General features: G+C 38.9%; 1 pseudogene; it reads right to left on the bottom strand.

Annotated features, from left to right (window-relative positions):
- Positions 1–13,572, bottom strand: part of LOC137250091 (melanization protease 1-like) — a 130,568-nt pseudogene extending 116,996 nt beyond the window's left edge.
- Positions 13,573–15,478: the final 1,906 nt, after the last annotated feature.

Below are 15,478 nucleotides of genomic sequence, written 5' to 3'. Positions count from 1 at the left end.
ACTTTAGAAATATGTATATTCTATGTTATCGATAGTCGCGTTAATATTTTAATATTCTGCGAACCTTATCAGAGCAATGATGCCCATATACATAAATTTGGGAAACTTTATTTTTCTCCAGAAATGTCTAATAAAAATTTGAGGCACGTCTCAGTAATCCAGTTTCCTATACTCCAACCATATATTTGGATTATAGACCATAAATGCCATTGGATAATTGCAGGAAGATTATTTCGCAATAGGGGCTGTATAAGACCACGAAATCGATAGAAGCAGGGCGGCATACAATCACTTCCGCTGTGGACGCTGTTTGACCGCCTACGTAAAGAAGCGGTAACTGGTGGTGTTTACCAAGAGGTATAAGAACACAAATTTGACTAGACCTAAGCTAAAAGCAGTGAAGCTGCTGGAGAAACCTTGTACAAAATATCAAGGAATCATTCATAACAATAAGTTGTACCTCAACGTATAGGAGACAGTAAAGAATGCCTTTTTACAAAAGATGTAGGAAGTGCGGGTTGTATGAAGAAACATCGATCAGCTTCTGTGATTTTATATTGTGCTCACCAGACTATGGCCCCAGCTATTAGTAGTGACACAGATTTTAAATCAAGAAGCAGCAAGTAAAAAATGTCCTAAAAATCTTCCAGTATTTCACAAGGGGGCGAAAATCTTTTGTAAGCTTTTAATAGGGTTTTTTAGTTTGGTCGTAGAGTAAACTTCTGGTAACACTTTGGACACATTCAGTCTATGTGAATCTACCTCAAAAAAGGCTTTTATCTCAAAATAAATAAAAACACACAGATGACTTAATAATGATTTAAATGTACTTGATTAACATTGAATATCTTTTTATTCCATAAACTAACATATTTCTATGTAAATTTTTTTGTACGTGTAGAATATGATTGAAGCTAAATCCAACTAAGCTTATCTCCACTACGGTTGCATTGTGTCTGCTATCCAATCTATAAATGTGCCAACTCTTGTGTAAATTGCTGGCCAACCCTCCAAACCGCAAGGTGTCGGTCCAAATGATACCACACCAGCCAAATAAAAAGCCGCCTTACCATTTACATCACCACGAAACATAAGCGGACCACCTGAATCGCCACGACATGTATCAATACCCGACTCACCACCAGCACACAATTGTGATGGATCCAAACGTAAACCATTCAATTGAAAATACTTTTGGCGACAAACATCCAGTTCTCGACCTTTTATTGTAGCTTTCAATTTACGCGAACTACTTTGACTTCTTTCCGTTGAACCCCAACCAGCTACATCCATAGCTGTATTGACAAATTTATCACGGCGCAAATTTGTTGTTATTGGTAAACAAATCGGTTTGATAAAATCATTAAACTCTACTGTTTCACTTAAACGTATTAACGCAATATCATTCGGATCGTTTTGATTCGCGTAATGAGGATGTGAAATAATCTGAGCAATGCCAAAATCTTTGTGTGTAGGTGCGCAACCATCATCGCTGCAATCGGGATTAGTTTGCGTATCCCATTCGCCTAAACGTACGGAGACCAATCTCCAACCGCTTACCTTCACGCAATGTGCAGCGGTAATAATATAACGGTTGTTGATCAAAGCACCACCGCAATAATGACCTCTTTCGCCGTTTGCTAAAAATTAAAAAAAAATTCAATTCAAATTTAAAAAAATTTAAATTTTACTGAAAAAGCCAGGAATTGCAAATAACTGTTATTGGTCAACATTTAAATGAAATTAATCATCCTGTCGAAGTAGTGCCGCGTAAGAAGTATAGCGCTACGTCGCTTATTACACAGACCATCATAAATGGATTTATTTTCACTTTCTTTTTTTTAATTCTGCCAAGGCGAATTTAGCACAAGGGGGTTTTTCCCATCAGCTGATTGGTTTTTCTTGATAATTTCCAACAACGCCTTTGTTCAGCCAAATGTGGTGGAATCGAAATCAATAGAAATCTTCTTTTGACTGGACATTCTTTTGCACGGGTTGAACTCACTTTGTCATTATTAACTATTAACGGTAACTAATACCATTAAGGTACCAACCCGACCTTCTCGGCAACGATTTTATATGACCACGTTAAGTCCTCGATTCGGTATGGAGCTTGGGGCTGTCATTGCCTCGCCTTCTTAATATTTGATTCTCTTCGAGTAAGTGGTGTTGACAATCTGGTTGGAGAAGCTTTGAAGCTATAAATGTTTTTATTGCGTAGTCATGGTGATGGATGATGGGAAAGCACAATTACTTCTATTCAGCATACTCTAAAACGCCAATGTACTTTCTATGCAGACCACCCATATTGCATTCACATTACAATATCGACCTAAATACATTTCGTTTACCTCAACGCAGCGGGAGTTCAACATCACTTACTAATGCCGACAGCAAGACCTGTATCCGATTACATTTCTACTGGCGCATTGACGAGTTAGTTAATAGCGTAACAGCGTGTCAATGACAATTCGACAAGTCGCCTGCCAAAATATTTCTACAGTTACAATTTGTTTAACTAGGTCAACTTATATGCTGACTCAGTATGTAAATGTCAAGAATGTAATGTATTACTATTAGTGTAATACGTATGTGTAGAATAGAAAATTTTGTATAAAAGGAAAGACAATTCCGAAATAAAATCAATCGCATTTTAACGCTATACATCGGCGTTTAAAAAACATTTTTCGTTCCAATTTATTACATGGCGATCCTGCCGGCCTGATCTTCAATTAGCTGAAAATTTGCTCATTAGCAAAATTCGCTAGATCTCGCTGACCAGAGATCCTGCTAAGTCGGTCTCGGAAGTATTTTTAAAATTAAAAAGGACTAATTTTTTCTAAAAGTCCTCGAAATCTACATTTTTTTAAATCTTAAATTTAAAATGGACTAACTTTTTCGAAGCTCGGCCTTAGATCTCTTCGGAAGTTATCGCGCCTTACATTTATTTTTTTATTATTTTTTCTAAAAGTCCTCGAAATCTACATACTAACTGGGCTCTGCCATGCAACAAAAGCAGGACATTTCAAGCAATACTACAGGTTGGTGTTCTTTAACATCACGCTTATATGCGCCTCGGCGTTGGCACAAGAGACGATCAACATGAATAAGGACACCCTTTATGGTAAGCTAAAAATTCTAAAATTAGGCTTGAGGGCTTTAACATCAGGATGGTAAATGAATGAGTACTTAGTCCTGCAGTCCGCAAATTCAAGCTCCAACATATAACATCCACTAATGGTAATAGACATATGGTCTTTTGATCTGCCTGGCTCTCTCTTTATTTAAAAACGTGAAATTTAGTGGATCACGTCTTGATAAACGGCAGTAGCCGAACAATGGGAGCACATCCATAGCTCCAATGAGCTTCAAAGTACAAATGATACTATAAGAAATGCGGCACCCTCTCAGAAAAGAAAGACGTTGCCTTGAGAACCAACTAGGGGAGAAAAAGGACTAGAAAAAGAGTCATGACGCCACAGTGTGTAAGTAGGAAAATATTAACATTCTTTCTGATATTTTGGTTCCTTGCTGTGCTGTCTTACCGGCGATACCGGGCTCAAGTTGTGCACACGATGTCATTTTGATGCATTGCTATTACACATACCAAGGTAAGGTCAATAACCCTATTGATGTTGGGCAGCACAAAACTGCCCTAAGTTCCTGTTATTCGCTGGACTAGACACTCGCAGAGCAAATAAACAGGTTACCGTTTCTTTGCGATACTCTTTGCCTTTGCTTCTACACACCCCATTGGAGGGGATCACAAATCCATCCGAAAACTCTTATATTAATCGCATTCACAACGGGGAACCTGCTTAGGATACCATGTGCATCTGGACCAGCTAACGTCGCTTACGAAATAACAGCACAATTGCGCTATGGAATGTAGACCCCTCATCTCTACTCTCCTAGGCTAATGACTGATGAAAATAACATTTAAAAAATCTGCGAAAAAATTCGTTGCGAGAAGAAAGGTTTCAAGACCAGGGCGAAGTTCTACAGGAATAATAATTTCAACCTTGTCCATTTATGTAGTTACAAACAAACTTACGCTTTGCGTATTCAATTAGCGCGGTCCAAGGGAACTCATCAATCGCTGTTTCGGTGCCACCATAAATTCGATTGTCAAGCACATTACCACATTGCGGATATGTCAATAAAAGATTCGAGCTTTTATTGTTGGTATTTCTATCGCTATTGGGTGCTCTGTTAATTGTTGTACGCATTTCTTGTTTGGGCATGTTTAAGTCTGGAAATAGCACGGATGAGGCTGTGCGTGATGGTGAGGGTGAAGTCGTAGTTAATATTATGGCGCTTTGGTTAAGATAATGTGGAGGACAACATATCTGAAAATGCAAATTGAAGAGGGTATAGTTAAAACAGAAATTTAAGGGTAATAAGTTTCAAGCCGAGCTTTGTACATTTTATACTGTAATTCTTTATTTGAAAGTCGAAAGAATGCCGCCTTAAATTTTGAATAACTTTACTCACTACCCACCAAAACTTTTTTATTGCGATATCCGCACTGGCTGTTACGTAAATAACCCCGATCATTTTGTGTTAGGTCTGGGTCTAATACCAACTCATAAAGGTATCGACAATCTTCAAGATGGATGCAGGAACCTTCAATACGATTTGGTGTGAAGCAGGAACCATATCTTGGAGCTGAAAGTAGAAATAAATAAATAAATTTAATAAACGAAAATTTTAAACAAACATGTTGTCTAAAAATATGGTCAGCAAGCGGCGGTTTAACTTAGGAACGACACCTCAAAATGTAGGGGAACTATACAGGAGGGTGCGGACGAGGCGATACACGTGTTCACCGATGGCTCCAAAGTAGTGGAAGGTAGTAGGTTACTGTAGTATTTTTCAGGCGGAAATATTTGCCGCAACCAAAGCAGCAGAAGAAAATACCTTAAACTGCAGCCGCGTAAACTTTTATATTGACAGCCAAGCAGCAATTAAGGCAATAATCTCGCATAGCATAGCATCTAAAAGGGTGTTAGATTTCAAGCAATCCCTGGAAATAATCGGGACAGGAAGAAGCATACATGTGGGATTGCATGCCTTAACGTGATATCCCTAAACGTGCCATAAGGTACGATCCTGCAAATACACTAATATGCAACCTTGCACAACAACCCTTTCTTGACGAACGACAGCAAAACGAGGACAGCATAAAACGACATTGACGAACGAATGGACAGTTGCAATTTGAATTGGAGACGACACGGACCGCCTAAATATAAGCCAATCTAATTAGTTCGACTATAAGTTTTTTCATAGTTATTCTACACCTCAACAGTTTAAATATTGAATAAAATAATAAATCCACTAAATTTTAAACGGTCGTGTGTTTAATTTAACTGTTACTCTACAAGTGGTGTCAGGCGTGGATCGCAATCCTGCCAAGTGAACGTGATCAAAATCACACAATTTTATTTAGCATTGTTTGCTGTATATACACATATACTAAAATCTGTTGATTATAATCATAAAACCGTGGCGCTAAGTAACAATTATAATCAACTCAAATCGAAAAACTAAACAAAAAATGTGTTAAAAATCAGTTTCTGAAAAGCATGAAAACATACATACGTGCGTACGAATATATACCAATTTCATTTGTTTAAATATTTTACAAGTGGCGTCCAGAAGGCTCTAAAACTTTTGAAGTTTTTGGGTGCTGTACACATTAATGAGCGTGTCGAAATAGGCGTCAGTAGAGCTCCGTTAACCGAAGCTATCCCAACGCCAAGTAGACAAGCGCAGTCGACAGAAGCAGCGAAGGCATTGCGTCGTCATAAGTACTTCTGTTTGAGCAGAGTGAGCAAATATAGGCGAGTTTGAGCAAAATACACGACAGTCCGAAGTCGTTGTTGCAGTGAAGAAACGTGTCGTAGCTGGACAGCAAGGCATAGGCGAAAAGGTAATATTGCGTTAGTGGTTGTGAGCATTTGGCGAAGGCGTCGAAATAAATGCAAAGTCAACGAGAAAAAACAAATTCATGACAAAGGGAGTGCAATGCTGGACAGATGCGTTGCTGGCTAATTGAAGTGTAAGAGCGAGTACGACGGAGTGTTACATACAAAGAAGGCAGTGGCCGACGAAGTCGAGAATACAAAAGAAGAGAGGGAGTACGAGTGTAAGACGAAAACGAAAGTTGACGAAAGGGCAAACGCGACGTAGTTGTGTGTTCATTGCAAATTGGTATAGGCTAAGTATAAGTAAAGTAAAAGGAATGTGTTTGTAATGCAAATGAAAAAGAAACAACAACAAAAATAATAATAAAAAATTTGAAAGAGAAGATTGTTCAGAAAAATTAAATGGTAATGTAAAGAGTTAATACGAATTGGAAACGAGTATGTAAAGTAGAAAAAAAAGTGTTGTAATCAAAACAAAAAGCCAATACAAGAAATAATTTAAGCAGTGGTAAGAATAGTAAATAAGTGAAAGAAAGTCAAAAGAAGAAGAGGTAAATTGAATGTATTAATCAAAACAAAAGAAAAGAAGAGAATAGTGTTTTACTAAAATTGGTAGAATATCTGAAGAAAAGCTAGTAAGTAAGAAGAAGAAAACGAATGTGTTAATCAAAACAAAAGAGATGGAAAAGAATACACACATATTGAAATGAGTTATTGAATGTGAAAATCAAAATATTAAAGAAAACATAATAATAAACTGTGAAATCAAAAACGACTAACTGTAATAAAATATTGTTTGTTATTGTTTAAAAGAAAGCTAAAACTAATTCAATAAATAACACATGTGAGTACAGGAAAAATCATTTAGCAATTTTACTCCTAATAAATATTATTTTAAATTCATATTTCTGAAAATATTTTACATTTAGATTCGGTTATAATAAATTAGTATATAATAAGCTCGACATGGACAGGGAACAAATTTTCACATTAACAGTAAATGAGTTGAAAGAGAAATTGGTAGCTGTCGGACTTCCAACGACTGGACGCAAAGCTACCTTGCAGGATCGTCTTTGTGAGCACTTTGGCCTGACCATCGGTGACGACGATGGGTCTGACAACAGTAATGATTCGTTTCAGAGCAACGTAATGCAAGAAGGGGTGGGTAGTCGTCCGGCCTTCACATTGCGTGATATAGAAAGTTCCCTGACATCGTTTAGTGGTATCGGACATCCCTCGGTTGAGGAATGGCTTGACGATTTTGAGAATAATGCCACGGCTGTGCAGTGGGGTGATTTGCAAAAATTTATATATGGCAAGCAGCTGTTAAAGGGTGCCGCTAAAATTTTCGTGCGCAGCCAACGCGGAATAAAAAGTTGGTGTTTGCTGAAGGAAGCACTAAAGAGTGAATTTGCAGTTATAGCTTCTTCTATTGAGGTGCACCGTGAGCTTAGGAATCGTAGGAAACGTCCAAACGAGGACTATCGGGAGTATCTATATAGCCTTATGGAGATAGGCAGGCCCGTAAATTTAGACGACAAAAGCCTCATAGAGTATTTTGTAGAAGGTATTCCTGACTCCAGGGCAGGAAAAGCAAATTTGTATCAAGCTAGGTCAGTTGCCGAGTTGAAAGCACAGATTATAATATATGAAAAGATACGATCAAGTCGTCAGGTTAGTTCAGGTGTGTCGCAGGGAAAACGTGAGGATTCCAACAAAAATACAGGTAAGTCGCAAGTAACTGATACCAAGCGATGTTATCGATGTGGTGAAGTAGGTCATTTAGCTAATGGCTGCCAACGCGAACGCAAGTCGACATGTTTTGGCTGCAACCAAACTGGGCATCGCATTGCTGAGTGTCCGAAAAAAGAAGCTAAAGTCAAGCAAGAGACGCCTCGCGTCAACACTTTAGAATCGGTGCGTGCTTCATCTTCTATAGGATGTGTTATTTTTAAAGATCTGACAATAAATAATTTCACATTTTCGGCGTTGCTGGATACAGGGTGCGACCTGTGTCTCTTGAGATACGACGTTCTCTTGATGCTAGGAGATATTGACTTATCCAGGGAACGACACCAGTTAAGAGGCATAGGCAATAGTGTTCTTCATACAGTTGGCGGATTCAATATCAAATTAAAAGCAGATGACGTCGAACTAGATGTAACATTTCACGTCGTCCGTGAGCGAGACATTGTGTATCAGGCAATCATTGGCAACAACGTTTTGAAACAGGTTGACTTGATTGTTTCGGAAGACAAAGTCGAGTTTAAGGCGAAAGGTAAGTTGAAACCAACTGAGTCTCCTGGGTTGAGGGAGCCAGAGTTAGAGATGTGCGTATTGCAGGAGTTTAAAGACTTGTCGTTATCAATCGATATAAAACCTAAAAACGAAGTAAATATTAACCTATCCCACCTAAACAGCGCGCAAGCTAAAGAAATTGAAACTGCTGTGAAAGGTTATTCGCCGATGAAGCATCAGGAATCCCCAGTTGTGATAAAAATTTGTTTAACTGATGATAGTCCTGTTTTTCAAGGACCACGTCGAATGTCATACTCTGACAGGTGCATCGTTGACAATCAAGTTGCGGAGTGGCTAAGGGAAGGCATTATCCAACCCAGTGCCTCAGAGTATGCATCGCCAATTGTCCTTGTACCGAAAAAGGACGGTAGTAAGAGATTGTGCTGCGATTATCGTCGTCTTAATGAGAAGATAATCAAAGACAATTTTCCCATGCCGCTCATGGATGATGTGATTGAGAGGCTGCAAAGTGCACGCGTATTCACAACCTTAGATTTGAGAAATGGTTTCTTCCACGTCCCAATCGAACCAGCATCCAGGAAATACACTTCGTTTGTTACCCACCAAGGACAATTCGAATTTTTGTATGTTCCCTTTGGAATTTCGAATTCTCCTGCTGTATTTACCAGATACATTCACGCCGTGTTTAGGGATCTTGTTGGGAATAACACTGTAGTAACATACATGGATGATCTTATCATTCCCTCTAAGGATGTGGATCAGGGGATAATAAAGCTGAAGGCAGTTTTAGAACGGGCAGCACAGTTTAATTTGCACATTAAGTGGGAAAAATGTCAATTTCTCAAAACAAAAGTAGACTTCTTAGGGTATATAGTGGAGGGAGGTACGATAAGACCATCAGAAGGTAAAACCGAAGCAGTAAAGACTTTTCCGATCCCAAATGACAAAAAAGCATTGCAAAGGTTTCTCGGTTTAACGTCTTATTTCCGCCGATTTATTGAAGGGTATGCAATGATCGCCAAACCATTGTCTGACCTTTTGCGTAAAGACGCCAAATTTGTTTTTGGGGAATGTCAACAGGCTGCGTTTCAGCAGCTGAAGGTAGCATTGATCAGTGCACCGGTTTTGAAACTTTATAACGCAAAAGCCTTTACTGAGGTTCATACTGACGCGTCTATGTATGGGTACGGAGGAGTACTCCTACAGAGAGACAGTGAAGACCAGCTATTCCATCCGGTCCAGTATATGAGCCGAAAGACAAAACCGGTTGAGGAGAAGTACCACTCATATGAGCTGGAAGTGCTAGCTATAGTGGAAGCTCTCAAGAAATGGCGGGTATATTTGATGGGAATTCACTTCAAGATTGTCACGGATTGCAACGCGTTCACCATGACAATGAAGAAAAAGGACGTCCCTCTAAGGGTAACTCGTTGGGCAATGATGTTACAGGACTACGATTACGAGATCGAGCATCGTAGTGGCACCAAAATGCGTCACGTTGACGCGTTAAGTAGGGTAGCCTGTTTGATGCTAGAGGATTCATTAATCCATAGACTCAAACAAGCTCAGCAGCAGGATGAATGGATTCGAGCGATTTGTAAGGTCTTGGAGAGAGAGACGTACGAAGATTTCTTTATGAAGCACAACCTCTTGTATAAGGATCTTGTAAAGGAACTTATAGTAGTACCCTCGGTTATGGAAGACGAGATAATAAGAACAGCACACAAGCAGGGGCATTTCTCAATAAAGAAAACCCAAGACGCTGTTGAGAAAAACTTTTTCATACCACAGCTTAACTCAAAAATATGCAAAATCGTAAGGAGTTGTGTAGAATGCATTGTTACTGACGCGAAGGCTGGGAGGAAAGAAGGTCTGCTGAATCCCATAGATAAAGAGACCCGTCCTTTAAGCACTTACCATATCGACCATGTAGGGCCCATGGAGCCAACAAAGAAGGCCTACAATTATATTTTGGTTGTGGTGGATGCCTTTTCCAAATTTGTGTGGTTGTACCCAACCAAAAATACTGGTGCTGAAGCTGTCGTTGACCGTCTTTCCAAACAGGCAGCGAATTTCGGGAATCCTAGGCGTATAATAACAGACCGTGGAGCCGCTTTCACAGGTAACCTCTTTAAAGGATACTGCGAAAAAGAAGGTATTGAGCATTTATTAATAGCAACGGGAGTTCCGAGGGGAAATGGCCAAGTCGAGCGGATGCACCAAATAGTTGTGCCAATGTTGTCAAAGTTGTGCGCGGAGGAGCCAAAATGCTGGTATAAGCACATAGAAAGAGTTCAGCAGGCCATTAATAACACTCCAACGCGTAGTACAAAGTTTTCACCTTTTAAAATATTGACGGGGTGTGATATGAGGGTAACCGGGTTGTCGGAATTAAATGAGTTTTTACAGAATGCAGCTTTCGATGAGCTAAATTTAGAACGTGAAACTATACGGGAACAGGCCAAAGAAAATATTGCATTGATGCAGAAAGAAAATAAACGTAGCTACGATACTAAAAGAAAAGAAGCAGTGAGGTACAAAGAAAACGAGTTAGTTGCCATCAAGCGCACTCAATTTGGGAGTTGCCTTCGGTTAAGGCCGAAGTACCTTGGCCCTTACAAGATTGTGAAAGTTCTGGCTCATGATCGCTACGAGGTAGAAAAGGTTGGTGAGGGTGAAGGTCCGGGACGAACGACCACAGTCGCCGAGTATATGAAAAAGTGGGACCCATCGTTCGAGCCGAACGATTAGTCAGGATGGCCGAATGTGGGATTGCATGCCTTAACGTGATATCCCTAAACGTGCCATAAGGTACGATCCTGCAAATACACTAATATGCAACCTTGCACAACAACCCTTTCTTGACGAACGACAGCAAAACGAGGACAGCATAAAACGACATTGACGAACGAATGGACAGTTGCAATTTGAATTGGAGACGACACGGACCGCCTAAATATAAGCCAATCTAATTAGTTCGACTATAAGTTTTTTCATAGTTATTCTACACCTCAACAGTTTAAATATTGAATAAAATAATAAATCCACTAAATTTTAAACGGTCGTGTGTTTAATTTAACTGTTACTCTACATACATCTATATTGGGTCCCAGGACATAGGGGAATAGATGGGAATGAAAAAGCGGATGAACTAGCTAAAAAGGGCGCATCCTTCGAAGCTTGTCCCGTAGACGTCCCAATAATTCTGACTGAACATTACCTTCTGGCGTCACATGTCTTTAAATTAGGTTTGGTCAGTGATATCAGATGTAGAAAGTGCGGGTTGGAGGAGGAAACGATCGAACACGTTTTGTGCTCGTGCCCTGCGCTTTTCAGGTAAAACTCAAGCTATTAGGAGTGATTCAGCTGTCAGGCCTAGAAGCAGCAAATGGCATAGGGCCTAGAAAGTTTCTAGTATTTGCCAAGAGGACAAAGTTAGGCTCTGTTTTTGTTCATTTTGTTCGTTAAACAAACTTCTGCTAACGTTACAGACTCATTCAGTCTACGAAAGGTCCTCATTAGACCCATTGAGGGTCCGTCTTACACTCTTGCGAGCGATGAGAATAAAAATAAAGCGGCAACCCTCTGCATACGGTGGTAATGAGGGTGCAGCAGAATGTTGAATGGGGCTTCTGTGTTCAACAATAAAATAATTAAAAAAAAAAAGTTTAAGTTAAATGGTTTTATCACACTCCTCATCAATCTAGGGCGTTGATCAGACAATTAAATAAAAGCGTTGGGTGCGTGAAGTTACTTAAATTTTAATTACAAAATTCGTTCACAACGGCCGGCCGTACAGCCGTGCAGCCTGTCAAGTCAACCTAAATAAAACCGGTTAAAAAAGCACCGTTAAACAAGGATGCATCAATGTTTATCTTGCCCTCCAAGGCCAGTGAGCTACTCTTTTGTGAACCCGCCTTCAGGTGCATATGATCCTTTGCTACATTAATAGAATGTGTGTTTCTCAGGTATCGACTCAACTTTTGAATCTGATTCCAATTCGACTTTGAACAAGTAAGCAAGTCTAAGTTCGGGTGAAACCAAACAATTGAAATGCTGTTGTTGTTTGTTTTGTGTGCTTAATAATGTTACTAGGCCGCTCAATAATACATATACATATGATTCTATTCTGAACTAGTTTTTCTTCGAGTTATGGCTCCCGAAAGATAGAATATTGCTTAGTCATAAAAGGGGCGGTGCCACGCCTATTTTTTTTAATTTGAAGTTTTTCCTATTTATTGTTATAAATCCACTTGGGAAGTGAAATACCATTTTTTGCAAAGATATAGCTTATTTTATTCGTCCACGAACTTTTTATATAAAAGTGGGCGTGGTCCTTTCTTCAAAGCATTCCCTACAGTAAAGGCAACCTCTCCCCCGAATTTTGTTATGATAGGTTTAACGATTTTTGATTTATGCTTAATAATATTTGTAAAATTGGTTTTATCACAAGTGGTCGGTGCCACGCTCATTAAAAAATTTTTTTTTCCAAATTTTTATCAAGAGTCTCAATATCAGTCCGCACGTCAAATTTCAACATTCTTGGTGTATTATTTACTAAATAATCAGGTTTTCTGTGTTTTCCAAAATGTTATATATATAAAAAGTGGGCGTGGTTATCATCCGATTTCGCTCATTTTCAATACTAATCTATTCTGGGTCCTAATAAGCTCGTGCACCAAATTTGGTGAAGATATCTCAATATTTACTCAAGTTATCGTGTTAACGGACGGACGGACGGACGGACATGGCTCAATCAAATTTTTTTTCGATACTGATGATTTTGATATATGGAATTCTATATCTATCTCGATTCCTTTATACCGGTACAACCAACCGTTATCCAATCAAAGTGTACAAGTACAGCTGGATATAAAAATCAAATTAAGGGAATTCCATTCTAGTTATGTTTACAGTAAATTCACTTTCGTAACATCACTCGATGATGATTTTTTTTTTAATTCTATAGTTTAACCAAACTTACCGGCCGCAGCAAAATTAAGCAAAATTGTTGATGTAATCGTCAAAACAATGAACGCACTCAACCGGATTCTCATGATTATTTACGAGTATCAAACAGACTTTTAGAAAGTAGCGCGTATTTCCTTATAAAAATATCCGTCACACTTTATGTGTATATATTAATATATCTTTTAATTTGTTTAAAACCCCAAAATATTTTGTATATTAAATTATTACTTTTTAAATGAATTAAATAATTAACCTTCGAACTGTGTTATCAGTTCGCTTGTATTTGGGCTGGTGTTTGGCCCTCGACTAGCAAGTTTTCGATGTACGCTGAACGAACAATGCCAGAAGCGTCTCATCTCTTTACGCCTTTGATTCGCGTTTAGTTCATTAACTTTCTGCTCTTCTCAATGTGCGATGCTCAAAATGTGAGCACAGATTATTAGACAAATCGCTGTTTTTCTTTGTTTACTTTGTAGTTGACTATAGCTCATCAAAATGTTGAAGTTCCCATTGCAAGGTTTTTGAGTTTAATAGCTAATTTACATGCATAATTTATCTAATTCACAGTAATACGTAAAAAGGTGATCTTTAGGTCCTGAACCCCCATTTAACCAAATTTAAATTTACAGGGCTAAATATGTATTTGACCTATGATTTATACAATGCATGCAAACGTTATAGTCACCTAAGTTAGGTTAAACTGAACTTACCAGTCCGTGTGGACATCAGGAATATGAACCGGGGTGTGCGTGAGCTTAGAGTACCAAAGAATGCGTGTGACACATGTTCACCGTTCAAGCATTGAAATCAAACTAGACAAATAATTGATTTTGCTTTCGTGCTCGCTACGCGTTCGTGTTTACTAACACATTCTTAATTTGGTAACTGTAAATTTAGTGGTGCCCACCGCTGAATATGAAGTATAGCATACAAAAAAACTGTCGCAGTTGTTTTCAGGGCTCCCGTTATGCTAAGAATTGATAGCCTGCATACCCCCTCTAACTTCATGAGAAAGGTTATTTTTTTTGCGTGATCGTCCACCAAACAAGGACTGCATAGTGTAAGATGGGCTTTACAATCGCTGTAAATATCCAATGAGACCCCACATATACCCCAGCATTCTTTCGCATGCATCAAGTGCCGTCAAAGCCTTCTTCACCATCGCCTCCACGTTGAGTTTTTAAAACAACTTACTGTTTTAATGATTCTTAGATATTTTGTATACGGTTTCTTCTGCACGGTCACCTCTTCTAGCTTATGCCTAGTGCAAGACCATGTCGGATTTTTCTACGTTGGCGCTCAACACAACATTAAATGCCCAGAAACGTACTTTTATTCCACCCTCCAGTTTAGCTTTTGTGCGCATGTTTATGGGAAGCAAGCTAAATATGGGGTCTCAGGCGGTCGTGGGGCAGGTGCGGCAGGATCCGGTGTATGTTGCTGAATTCTGTGTAGGTTTGTGAGATGTTGGTTTTTACTAATAGGTTCCCATCACGTCATAGAGTCGACTTCAAGACGTTAAAAGCGATGCAGGCTTTCGTACCCGCTCCTCAACACACGCTTTTTAGTTGAGTTAGATTGTTTGTACTTATTCTTGAAGAATAGTAGATCCTTCTGCTCTGGACTTGGCCTAAGGCCACAACCCTGTGCCCATCCACTTAGTTTTGCCAACGTTCCTTCCATGATTCCACTCATCACAGCAGGGAATAGACCTGAAACTTGGATAGCGCATCGTCATCGTACTCTACAATCTTCACACCATTTGTGTGAAGTTTTTCTAGAATATCTTTTAAAATAGCGCGTTTATGAAAGCAAATTCTCATATCGGATGCTCTTCCACCATTTCTGAAGTATGCCGCTTTTCTACATGCAGCCGTGATGTGGTAGTATACCAGTCAGGCGTTGATATATTCTAATAATTCTTTGATTCCCACAAACTTAAGCTCAAGTGAACAACTACTTTGTGAGATAACCTTTCCAAAGTACTAAATGTAAATAATACAAATCGCAATGTAAATCCTCGTCCCCCTCCAATGAGTTAATACGTTGTTCATCCATGCATGTTTACACGGTTCTTCCCAGATGATTTTAGAAGAGCAGCATCGTGATAAGCGCCACTTTTTAGAGAGGCAATGTATTACAAAAATAATAATTTATTTCATTCAATTCATATTTTGAATGTCATTTTACCTTGTGCGAGAGTAAGAGATTACTGAATTGGCATTGAGAGTACTAAAAATTGGGAAATACCAGATTTAAGTGAGTAATTAATGACACAACTCAAGTATCCATATTAGCATAAGAACTTTTGCTAACTG

Source organism: Eurosta solidaginis, chromosome 1, assembly GCF_040869045.1.
Source record: "Eurosta solidaginis isolate ZX-2024a chromosome 1, ASM4086904v1, whole genome shotgun sequence".
Taxonomy (NCBI): Eukaryota; Metazoa; Arthropoda; class Insecta; order Diptera; family Tephritidae; genus Eurosta; species Eurosta solidaginis.
This window is presented reverse-complemented; position numbering and strand designations above follow the sequence as displayed.